The sequence below is a fragment of the Hevea brasiliensis genome, chromosome 5 (assembly GCF_030052815.1).
Source record: "Hevea brasiliensis isolate MT/VB/25A 57/8 chromosome 5, ASM3005281v1, whole genome shotgun sequence".
Classification (NCBI taxonomy): domain Eukaryota; kingdom Viridiplantae; phylum Streptophyta; class Magnoliopsida; order Malpighiales; family Euphorbiaceae; genus Hevea; species Hevea brasiliensis.
The window spans coordinates 13,608,136-13,619,841 of NC_079497.1; the positions used below are offsets into that span (position 1 = coordinate 13,608,136).

At 32.5% G+C, this 11,706-nt stretch overlaps 1 pseudogene; it reads left to right on the plus strand.

The window, feature by feature from the left end:
• Positions 1-10,760: 10,760 nt before the first annotated feature.
• LOC131180078 (40S ribosomal protein S14-like) lies at positions 10,761-11,205 on the plus strand (annotated as a pseudogene).
• The last annotated feature ends 501 nt before the right edge of the window (positions 11,206-11,706 follow it).

Here is an 11,706-nt window from a genome sequence, read left to right on the forward strand (position 1 = left end):
TTCTAGCAGCTTGGCGCACATATCAGCAGAGAAGAGACTGTTAATTCAGGAAGTACATGAGTTGATGGATCAAGGTCTGATCTTAGATCTTTCAGATGATGGGGTATTGTTAGCCCATTTTTCAGTGAGACTAGACCTGCAAGATAGAGTCAGAGTTTCCCAGCACAGAGACCAATAATTGATGAAGATCATAGAAAGAGTACAGCAGGGTGAAGGTGGTGAGTTTGGATTTGCCAATGATGGTGCCCTTATGCAAGGTTCTAGGATATGTGTGCCTAACGTGGACAATCTCAGAAATGAAATCATGCGAGAGGCACACTATACACTGTACAATGTCCACCCAGGCTCCACCAAGATGTACCATGATATGAAAGATAGTTACTGGTGGAATGGTATGAAGAGAGACAAAGCAGATTTTGTGTCCAAGTGCTTGACTTGTCAGAAGGTGAAGTTTGAACACCAGAGGCCGTCAAGGAAGCTGCAAGAGCTCCTTATCCTAGAATGGAAGTGGGAAATGATTACTATGAATTTTGTGACTGGGTTGCCTCATACCACGCGGGGATATGATTCGATATAGGTAATTGTAGACCGTCTGACTAAATCAGCTCATTTCTTGCCTGTGAAGACCACATATTCTGTTGCACAGTACACTCAGCTCTATATTCGAGAAATAGTCAGATTGCATGGAGTTCTTGCTTCCATAATATCTGACAGAGGGCCCCAGTTCACTTCTCGATTTTGGAGAAAGTTACAGGAGGCACTTGGCATACAGTTAAACTTTAGTACCACTTTCCACCCTCAGACAGACTGACAGTCTGAAAGGATAATCCAAACACTGGAAGACATGCTTCACATGTGTGTTTTGGATTTTGGAGGTCAATGGGATGATTAGCTACCCTTGGTGGAGTTTGCCTACAACAACAATTATCATTCCAGCATAGGGATGGCTCACTATGAGGCATTATATGGCAAAAAGTGTAGGTCTCCTCTGTGTTGGACGGAAATGGGAGAAGCGAGGGTGCATGATATAGACCTAGTGCTGTACACTTCAGAGATAGTCCCTTTAATCAGGGAACGATTGAAAACAGCTTTCAGTAGGTAGAAGAGTTATGCAGATCCTAGACGGAGGGATGTAGAGTTTACAGTAGGCGATTACGTATTCCTGAAGTTTTCTCCAATGAAAGGAGTCATGAGATTTGGGAAGAAGGGCAAGTTGATATCTCGGTATATTGGACTTTTTGAGGTTACTGATAGAATTGGAGCAGTTGCTACCAGTTGGAGTTACCACCCAATCTTTCTCATGTTCATCCTGTATTTCACATCTCCATGCTCAGGAAATATATACCTGATCCTTCTCATGTGCTACAGCTGAATGTAGTAGAGCTGAAAGAAAACCTGAAGTTTGAGAAGCAACCTGTAGCCATAGTGGACTACCAAGTGAGGCAGCTAAGATCAAAACAGATCCCTATGGTTAAGGTTTTCTGGAGGAGCCAGTCAGTGGAAGAGTGCACCTGGGAATCAGAGTGGGACATGCATAGTAAGTACCCTTATCTATTCAATGTGTAATTCTGCATTTTATTCTGCTTTGTGTAAAATTCGAGGACGAATTTTCTGTAAGGGGGGAAGAATGTAATACCCCTAATTTTTAAATTTATTATTTTATGGGAAAATATTAATATTTTATTTTATTTAAATTGTAGGAAATTATTTGAAATTTTTCAGATTTTAGAAATTGGATTCAATTTTTCGAAATTATAAAACTTTGATGATTTTTAAAAATTAATTTAAAGACCACGTGGTAAAACTAAAAATATATTTAGACTCTACAAATTTTTCTGAGTTTTTTAGAATTTATTCGAAATTTTTGGGCCTTATTTTCGATCCCAAGGTAAAGTAAAAATTTAAAATTTTGTATATTGAATCGGACCGACAGAATCGAACCGGACTGAATCGGACGGGTCGAATCGGATCGGCCTTTTCTTTTTCTTCTTCTTTCTCTCTCGCACGCGCCCGACGTCCCTCCTTCCCCTCTCGTTTTCTCTCTCCTCTCACCACCCCTCGCCAACCAGCCTCCACCCTAGCCTCCCCACCTCGCAGGCGCGTCGCCCCAACCCTTCCTCGCCGTCGACCGACACTCCAGGTGGCCGGAAACGACGCGCGAAGCTCCCCCTGCGCGTGGGCGCCATTTTGGCTTCCCAGCCAAAATCCAGCCGATCCGGCCACTGTTTGGGCCAGGTCTTGTATCTAAACTCATCTACACCTCGAGGGCTTTCCATAGACACCAAGAACACCAAAATCCATCAAGCGATTTGCCCAATTTTTGTCTGGGAAGTTTTAGCCCATTTTGATTTTTGGGCTAGATTTCTCGCAAGCCGTGAACCCCAAGAGAAAACCGAGAGTACCAAAGCGCTCCACTCGTCGAGAGCTTCGTGTCAATATAAATTTCAAAATTTTTCGACACTATTTTTGGGTGGGTCTCACGAAACTTCGTAATGTTTTTTCGAGCAATAAATGAGCTTAAAAAATTTCGTAAAAATTTTGTACTAACCCCCGTATTGTGGGCTTTGTATAGGTATCTTCGATTCGAGGAAATTCAACGGTTGCCTAGGTCTGCAAATTTCCGGCTAGACAGACAGGCTACCGAAAAAGTCTTAGAATTGGGTCAAGATTTTAGCTACCCCACCATTGTCAGACGTCCCGAGCGCGTCCCCCGGGTTAGAATCGGCATAGGTAAACCCGAACCTTACTTTTCTTAATTATCTAGTGCTTGAATGGGATTAAAAATCCATAAAATATTCGTGGTAGCTTAGAAAATTATAATTCCTTTTGTATTAATTTAGTAATATTGCTAAGGAACGCGGGGCAAAGTTTTAGAATTTTTAGAGCTTATTTGGATAATTTTTGTAAAAGGATCAATTATAAGGACTAAACTATAATTTTACATATTATGATTGATGACTGTTTGGATGGGCCCAGGAGGGGTTGTGATGTGATTGAGTTGTGGATGTATGGTTTGTGGATATAGAAGTGCGTTTTAAGCTCTTTTGCAGGTTGGGTAGGTTTTAGGTATAGGGGAGACTCTGTCGGATTTTCGGCATGACTTAGGATAATTTTGATCTTTTCTTAGTTTGTATTGAGTAAAATGTATTAAATAATTGTAATAAAATTATCAGGTGAGCCAGGACAGCCTTCCTCCTCCGCCCAGCCGCCACAGTGACTACGATTAAGTCTGTGAGTAAAATATTAATTTTAATTGTAATTTCGATATTATTATATGTTCAAGCATGCCCATACATTACTTATATGTATATATCTATGTAGTTAAACTCTAGGCACATTTTATGTTGTATTCACAACTGTTAAAGTGCCATGGATATTGTTTGTGGTAATTTGGAGCAGTGTGCGTGCGTTGGTGTGCGTGTGGTATAGTGCTGGATATGGACAGGACAGGTAGACACGGCTTGAGATATTCGTTGGGACCCAGTCCTTCGGGGTAGACACGGCTTGAGTTCTTCGCTAGGACCCCGTATTTGGTTTATTAAGCGAAAGTCCGGCTTGAGATCTTCGTTGGCAGAGGTTGGATTAATTAAGAGGGCTGTATAGGGGATCAGCTCCCATATATGTATTGTTTGATAGTGTTGGGTGTGTGAGTGCTCCAAATTGCCTTTTGATGTGATTTGTATGAAATTTATAACGGTGTTGCATTTCACTTCACAAGGTGCATTAGTTTTAGATAGCTATAGATATTATGGTTAAAATTGATATTTTACTCTATGAGTCGAACGCTCACTCCTGTTCATCTATTTTTCCAGGCTATAGGAGATTTCTTGATGAGTTCTAACCTGCCTCTCTCCCTCGCAGGTCGTCTATTAATGTCTGTAATGTTTGTATAATTCTGTTAACTCCTAGAATTCCGTATGTATTAGAAATATTTATTTGATTTGAGTTTGTAATATAATTGCCATGTTGAACCTGTAAACTTATTAAAAGCATGTATGTTGGACTGGATGAGGGAGCCGAGCTCCCATTTATTTTTATTGACATTTGATTATGAGAAGGGTGAGCTGAGCTTCCCAATTTATTATATATTGTGTTTACAGGTCGGACGAGTCAAAAACTCCCCGTTAAATGGTCCATTTTATGGCCGGACTCTGTTCGGTTGATATTTTGAAATTGGACCCAAATGGGCCTTAGAGTTGGGTTGAGGAATAGTTAGGCTTACTACGGGTCTCGGGGGCTTTAGGCTGGCCCAGGTCCTAGTGCCGGTCCGGCTCATAGGTTGGGTCGTGACATTTACTAACAATTTAGTCCTTAAAACTTATTCCTTTAATAAATTATTAGTCCTTGTGGTCCAAATAAATTGTTAACTCTATTAATTCCTTTAGCTTCCTTTTTAATTTAAAATAATTTAACTTTTGAAATTTTGTTTATTAACACAATAATCTTTATGTTCAAATTTTATTTTAAATAATTATATATTTTATAAAATAATTAATATTTTTTATATTATAATTGTTTAAACATAAAATATTAAAAATAGTTAAATAATAATAATAATAATAAAAATAATAATAACAGCAATATGTTATTTCAAATAGTAAAAAATAGTTAATAACAAATAATATGTTTTTACTAAATTCTTAAATTTTTATAATATTGATCTATAATTTTGTGAAAAATAATATAGTTTCTTTATAATATTTATAAATTCTAAATATGATTATGTATTGTTAAAATAAATTATATTAGATTATATAATAATTTTTTAATTATTTTTTCTTGAAAGTCATTTTAAAAGAATTTTTAATAGAAGTATTAAAGCGATATGGTTTCAATAGAAATTTTAAAATACTCTAAAAAAGTAGCGATAATATATTGTTTGATTTTCAATTATATTTAATAGAAATTTATAATTAATAATTTAATAATTAAATATTTATGTGTAAGATTAAGAATTTAAATTTTTTGAGTATCCCTTTAAATAGTATTTGGTATAAATAAATTTCACTAAATTTTATGGAATTCATTTATAAATCTAAAATTTTAATATTTAATTTAAATGAAAATTCATTTAAAATTTTCAATAATCAATTCCATGAAATTAATTATAATGAAACTAAATTTCATAAAAATTGATAGAATTTATAAATAAATTTTAAACTTAAAATCATATATATTTCAAATGATAAAATTATTCTCTTATTATATATTATTTTATTTATTTCAAATATAAAATTCATTTCATTTGAAATAAATTTCATATTTAATATAAAATATATCAAATAAAAAAATTCATTTGTAAATGAATTATATAATAAAATTCATTTACAAATTAAATGAATTTTATTATAAAATTGAACTAAATAAGGGATTATCTAACGATTTTACTTTTTAGAAGGATGAATTATAATCTTTGAAAAACTTGAAACCCTATTTAGTATTTGACATTGTCTATTAAATAATTTATCATAACCTAGATATATGTGATTCTTGTTAGATTAAGAAATTGATTTTATATCATTAATAATTTTATAATTTTAATAATATTAAGAGTAGAAGTTGTATATAGCTAGAGATACATTTACAACCCATTTTGAAACAAATGAATTATAATTTTATATTGGATAATGGAAATAATTAACATAATCATGCACTAACAAAAGTTCAACGATTCTAATTACTAGTTAAAGTGATAATGATGCTTTGAATATTGTTTTTTTTTTAACTATAATTTTCATTTTCAATTTTATTTTTTTATTGTAACTAAAACATTTTTTTTTAATTTATATTATAATCAAATTTTAGTTAGTTATCACAATTATGATTAAAGATACTAAATTAAATTTAAAAAAATAATGATAAATTATAATATGGTCTCTCAACTTTTATTATTAACAAAATAATATATTGATTTAAATTTTATATTTAAATATTTTTAATTTATAATATAAAATATATTTATAATATAAAATATATTTTACCTTATTTTTTATAGAAAATTTATATTAAGAATTATTTTTATTGATTAAAATATATTTTAATATAATAAACAATTTTAAAATTGTATAATAATAAAGTAATCATAAAATAATTACATTATAATTTTTTTTCCAGTTCTCAATTATGTAAAATAATTATATTATAATAAAATAATAATTTTACAAAATAAAAAAGTTTTAACTAGAGAGACTAAAAACTTAACGGAATTAAATTATATAAACTAACTAATGTATTTTTTAAGATACAGGAGTTAACTAATTAATTTCACTAAAATAGATTTTATTGACTCTGTTGACTAACAGAAAAATTAATAAAGAATATAAATAATTTAACGAATTAAAAATAGAAAGATTAAATAATATATTTTTTAAAATAAATAATTATGTAATTAATTTTGTTAAATAACAGGATTAAATAATAATTTTTTTTTTTTAACTTTTCTCAACGTTTATCAATAATAACAAATATTTTCAACTCTCCCTGTATATAATTCAAATATTGAATTTTAAATAAAATTTTACAATAAAATATTCTCATTCATAAAAAAAAATCAATAAGTTTTAATTTAATAATATTAAAATCATTTACAAAATTATAAAATTTGTTCAAAATTAGAAAATAAAATTTCGTGTTCATATATGTCAATTTTTTACTGTTGCTTTTCTCACTTCAAATTCTTTAAACTTAATACTACAAAATCTATTAAATTATATTTTTGCCCTCTTTTTTATTAAATTATACTTTTTAAAAACTCTGTAATTTTTCTCAAATTTTCAATTAAGTAAAATAAATTGCATTTAATCAAGCCCTTTAAGTTTTTAAATGAACCTAATAGATTTACAGTTTTTATTTTATTTTATTTTTAAATTTAAAATTTATTTGACTGCTAAAATAGATTCTGTAACACCCCCGTTGCATAGCCTGGTAGATTTCACTGTTCCGGTGATCGGTGTCGGTCCGGACAATTATTGGGATTAGAGCCACACTTAAGACAATTTGAGAAGCCATAAACACAAATAATTAGTAATGTTTAATTAGTTAACTATAAATAAGAAAAACAGAACATAAGAGGTTAAACGAAATGAGAGTCACAAAGATGAGTGACCTCCTGAACGATCACAAGTCGTTTAAACTCAAATTTCAACCGTAAAGTGACGCTGCGGTCCTTAGGACCCTTATGAACACAGTGGAAAAGAGAAAATCACGAAAAAGAACTGTTAAGTCAGTCAAATAATTAGGTCAGGGAGCCGGAAGAAATATTGGATTATTTGCAAACTGGGATGAACCGGCGAGGGGCAATTTGGTCAATTGACCCCGAGAGCTGACTCCTGACATAACTGTCAAATAAAATCAAAGAAAAGAAAATTTCGGAATCGACAATAGAATTAAAGAACTAATAGAAAAATAAATAGAAAAAAAAAAAAGAAAAGGAAAGAAGATGGAAAAGTCAAAGTTGATGACATCATGAATGATGTCATAAACAAATTAATTTAGTGAATTATTAAATTGGGATTTGTGGTCTTCCATAAGATAAAGAAAAGAAAAGGAAAAAAAAAAAATAAAACACAAATCTTCTTCTCCCAAAACGTCACTCTCTCTCCCTCACCCTCTCCCTCTCCACAAACTCCATTAAAGCTCAATTTTGAGCTTGAAAATCATAAGATTTCACAATAGAAAAATTAGCCACCATAGTTAAAGCTTATCTAGGCAACTTGAGAAGAGGATTGAGCAAGAAAGAAAGAAGGAAAACTTGAAGGAAAGGAGGAAGAAAATTGCTATACAAAGGTTAGTATGCTAAACTCTTCATTTATCCATTCAAATGTACATGTGATGGTTGAAAGTGAGCTTAGAACTTGATTAAATGAAACAAACATGGGAGAATGACCATTGCTGAAATTTGGGCAGCTTGATAGGAGTATGAATTACATGAAATTGATGCATTAGAAGGAGTTTAAAAGCTTTGATTAGTTGAATGGTTAATGTTAAGTGCACTAGTTATGGTTAAATGCAAGAGTTAGTGAGTTTAGGGTTTCAATGCAAGGGTTTATGAACCAAAAATTGGGAAATGCATAAATGGCATATTTGACCTATTGTGAAATGAAATAATGATCAATTAGGATCAAATAAAGTGTATGGGAATGGTGGAAAATTTAGCTAAATTCGTAGGTCAATGGTTATGCTGCTGGCAGCATGACCAAACCCACTTTGAAGGACCAAAACTCAAATTTTACAAGTCCAATTGATATGCCACCAATTGGAGATGAAAATAGACATAAAAGAGCACAATTTTCATTAAGGAACTATAGCCAAAAACTGACCAAAACTTGGTGAAACAATTGACCAAAGTGAGTTGATAGCAGGCTGCCACTGCACCAAACTGACCAAATGAACAGTAACTGTTCATTTGGTCATAACTCGAGCTAGGTAGGTCAAATTGACCTGAAATTTTACCAGAAATTAGATATGATATAGACCTAAAACTTTCATGAAGAACACCAACCCAAATTAGGCCATTAACTCATTCAAATCATTGAGCAAAGTTAAATTTACTGTACTGAGATTCTGCAGAATTTTCATTGAGCAGCAATGTTTGGATGGCTATAACTCTCTCTAGAAAACTCGGATTTAGGCGATTCTTGAACCGATGGAAACCTAAGACATAGTACAACATTTCATATGAAGAAAGTGAGACCAAATTATGAACTTAACTTGATCAAATTATTAACCAAAGTTGGACCAAAAATCTGCCAGCACCAAAATCTCAGTATGAACAGTACACGTGAACAGTAAACTTATTTTGGCCATAACTTGAGCTACAAAACTCCGATTGAGGTGATCCAAAAATGAGAATACACTTAAGACAATAAGGAACATTTTCTATGAAGGAAGTTTTGTCAAATTCCAACAGTAGATCGACCAATGGAATAGTGCAACTTCGGAGAACCAAAACCGAAAATTGGCAATTTTGCCAAAATGACCTAAGCTTTAAACAAATGACCAAAACCAACAAGTTTGGTGACCAAAATGTGGTATGTGGGTGAAGTTGGAGTTCCCATACCCATTAAGCCTTAGAAAGTCAATAATTTGACTTGAATAGTGCAGTGAATAGTAACCCGAAACACAAAATTTCGAGAACGTCGAATTTAACACGTTAGAAATAGGTAAATGCGAAGTTAAAATTTATTTTGGGATTTATGTTAAGTTCTAGTACTGAAACATTGTAAAATTTTGTGTTTCAGTTGAAAAGAATATCGGGAAGGAACCCGAGGAAACGAGTCGAGGCTAAGGGACGACTCGCTTGAGGTTTGTGCACAATAAACCCTATTTAAGCATTTTATCCTTAAAAAATTGATTTATTACGCATTATGAATTTATGAACTTTTGTGTTGCCACCTTGTGATCAAATTGTAACTTTGGAAATGGATTGATTTTTGTATGCAATATTTGAATGAAATGTTTGAAACGAATTTTTGATTCACACTTAGCATGACAGTTACTTATTATTCCTTCTCCATTTATGGGGTTGAGATCGTTTATTTTCCTCCCTCTCTGGCTTGCCAGTTGAGGTTGTAGATCGGATGAGTACTCATTAGCTAGCTAGCCACCTCCCTCATTGGTTTCGATTAATGGGGTTGAGATTGCTTTGTCGTGGTGTACAACACGGCATTGATCGGAAATTTTGTGTCATGGCTTAAGTTGTGTACGACTTTGGCAACACTGTGTTTATGCAATTGTTTGACTAAACTGTTGTTTAATATATTATTTGACAAAATGAGTTGTTATGAGCTTTGATATTTGCGAAATGTGATTGTGAAGTATTCAAATTATGTTTCATCAATAAATGATTTATGTATCGCATTTTTAATCTTTATTGTGCACCACTGAGTATGTTTATACTCAGCGATAGTTTAATTTACTGTCGCAGATAAAAGCAAGGAGAAAGCAGCAGAGTGAGCTGCGGGATTGACAAGATCTTTTTGATCCCTTTTTGTACGGGTATTGTTTTATACCCTTATGGTTATTTTGATGTAAATACTGTAATGTCATAAGTATCAATGTAAATTGAGCAGTTGTAAATAAACTATAATAATATTATTTTGGATTTTCTTCTGTAAATTTGATATTGTACATATGGATTTTCTGCCTTATGTTTTGTGAATGGAATTATTGAACCTACTGAGTTGACAAATTTGACTTGGATTGTGAAACTGTTTTGAAATGGATTGACTTGAGTTGAATTGTGAATTATTGGAGGTTGGGAGTTGTAAAATAGTTTTGGAAGTGCTTTTTACAGGTATTTGAAGAACTGGTTTCTCAAAATACAGAGGGAACTCTGTCAAAATTTTTATAAAATTTGCGACAAAATTTGAATGAACAAAATTTTTTACTAGTATTTAAACTTTGAATAAATGGTTTTTAATTCTTACCAAAATGCTCACCACTTCCAAAATGTAAGAAAATTGTTTTAAAATCCCTTATAGGGTACTTAATGAGTTATCGGTAGGTGAAGTTCGGTAGTTCATTAAGTATTCTACGGGAGCATGCTATGCCTTACGGAGGGGTAAGGTGTGACAGATTCAAAGTTAACCAATATTATAATTAGTTAACTTGTATTAAGTAGGGCTCATTATCCAGAACATAATCCCCAAAATTGAAAGAGAAATCCCAAATTGCAAGCTTTCTCCCACTCTCGTGATGCACAACCCCCCTTAAGGCCTTCCTTTCTCTGATCTCCATGGCAACCTTGTATCCTCGCAGCCATGTCAAAAAAGGAGACTGGAAAGCCAAAGGAAGAAAATGTGACACTTTAAGGGTGAGCACGTTTTTGGTGCGTCCCACATCTTTGCGTCATTCAATGACGTACACTTTCATTCATGTGACAGAGATGAGTCTTCACCATATGCTAGCATGCTTGCAGCATAGGATGTCTTACAGAGATGAAGAAACTTGATATTACTGCTCTCCATATTAAGCTCTGACTCTGTGCAACTGGTGGGAACAAAACAAAAACACTGAGTCCAGGTGGATAATCTCCCCTACATTTCTGGAGTGAAAATTGGCAGCGTAGAGGACGTGACTCCATTTCTCACTGATAGCACTCCCACAGAGGGGGAGAAGGCTGTGAGCTTGAGTGTTTTGAACTATTGTGGCTCGTGTTTTTGTTTTGGGTTATTCCCAATTGGACACTATATTGATCTCAACTGAAGCAAGTAGCAGCTGTTCATCATCACCATCATCATCCTCTTACCAGTCAGTCCCAAAAATGGTTTTGGATCAAGATTCTTGGACGTATGAGATCCTGTAATTTTAAAAAAGAAAAGACAAAAAAAAAAGAAAAAGAAAAAGAAAACCTCTCTCGTGAGCTCTGTTCTCTTTTAACAATGGTGCTGTGATTCAATTTTGTTCTAATTGGCCTTAATTTTGACAATTTCAGTCTATGTTAATTTTAAAAATTTAAAGACATGATCGACGGCTAATATCTTTTTAGAGGCTTAATTGACTATCTAAGAAAAGTTGAAGGGTTATTTAAAGATTTAGTCTTAATTACTTATATACATGTGCGTATTTCAAATTTGTGATCCATGATGGATCGGTTAGCATTTTCTTTGCAAGAAATTCATTAATTTATTTTTTTTAAATAAATTCTTACAGTAATTTATAATAATTTTAAAACAAATTTTATTAAGAATATAGTGAATTATTTAT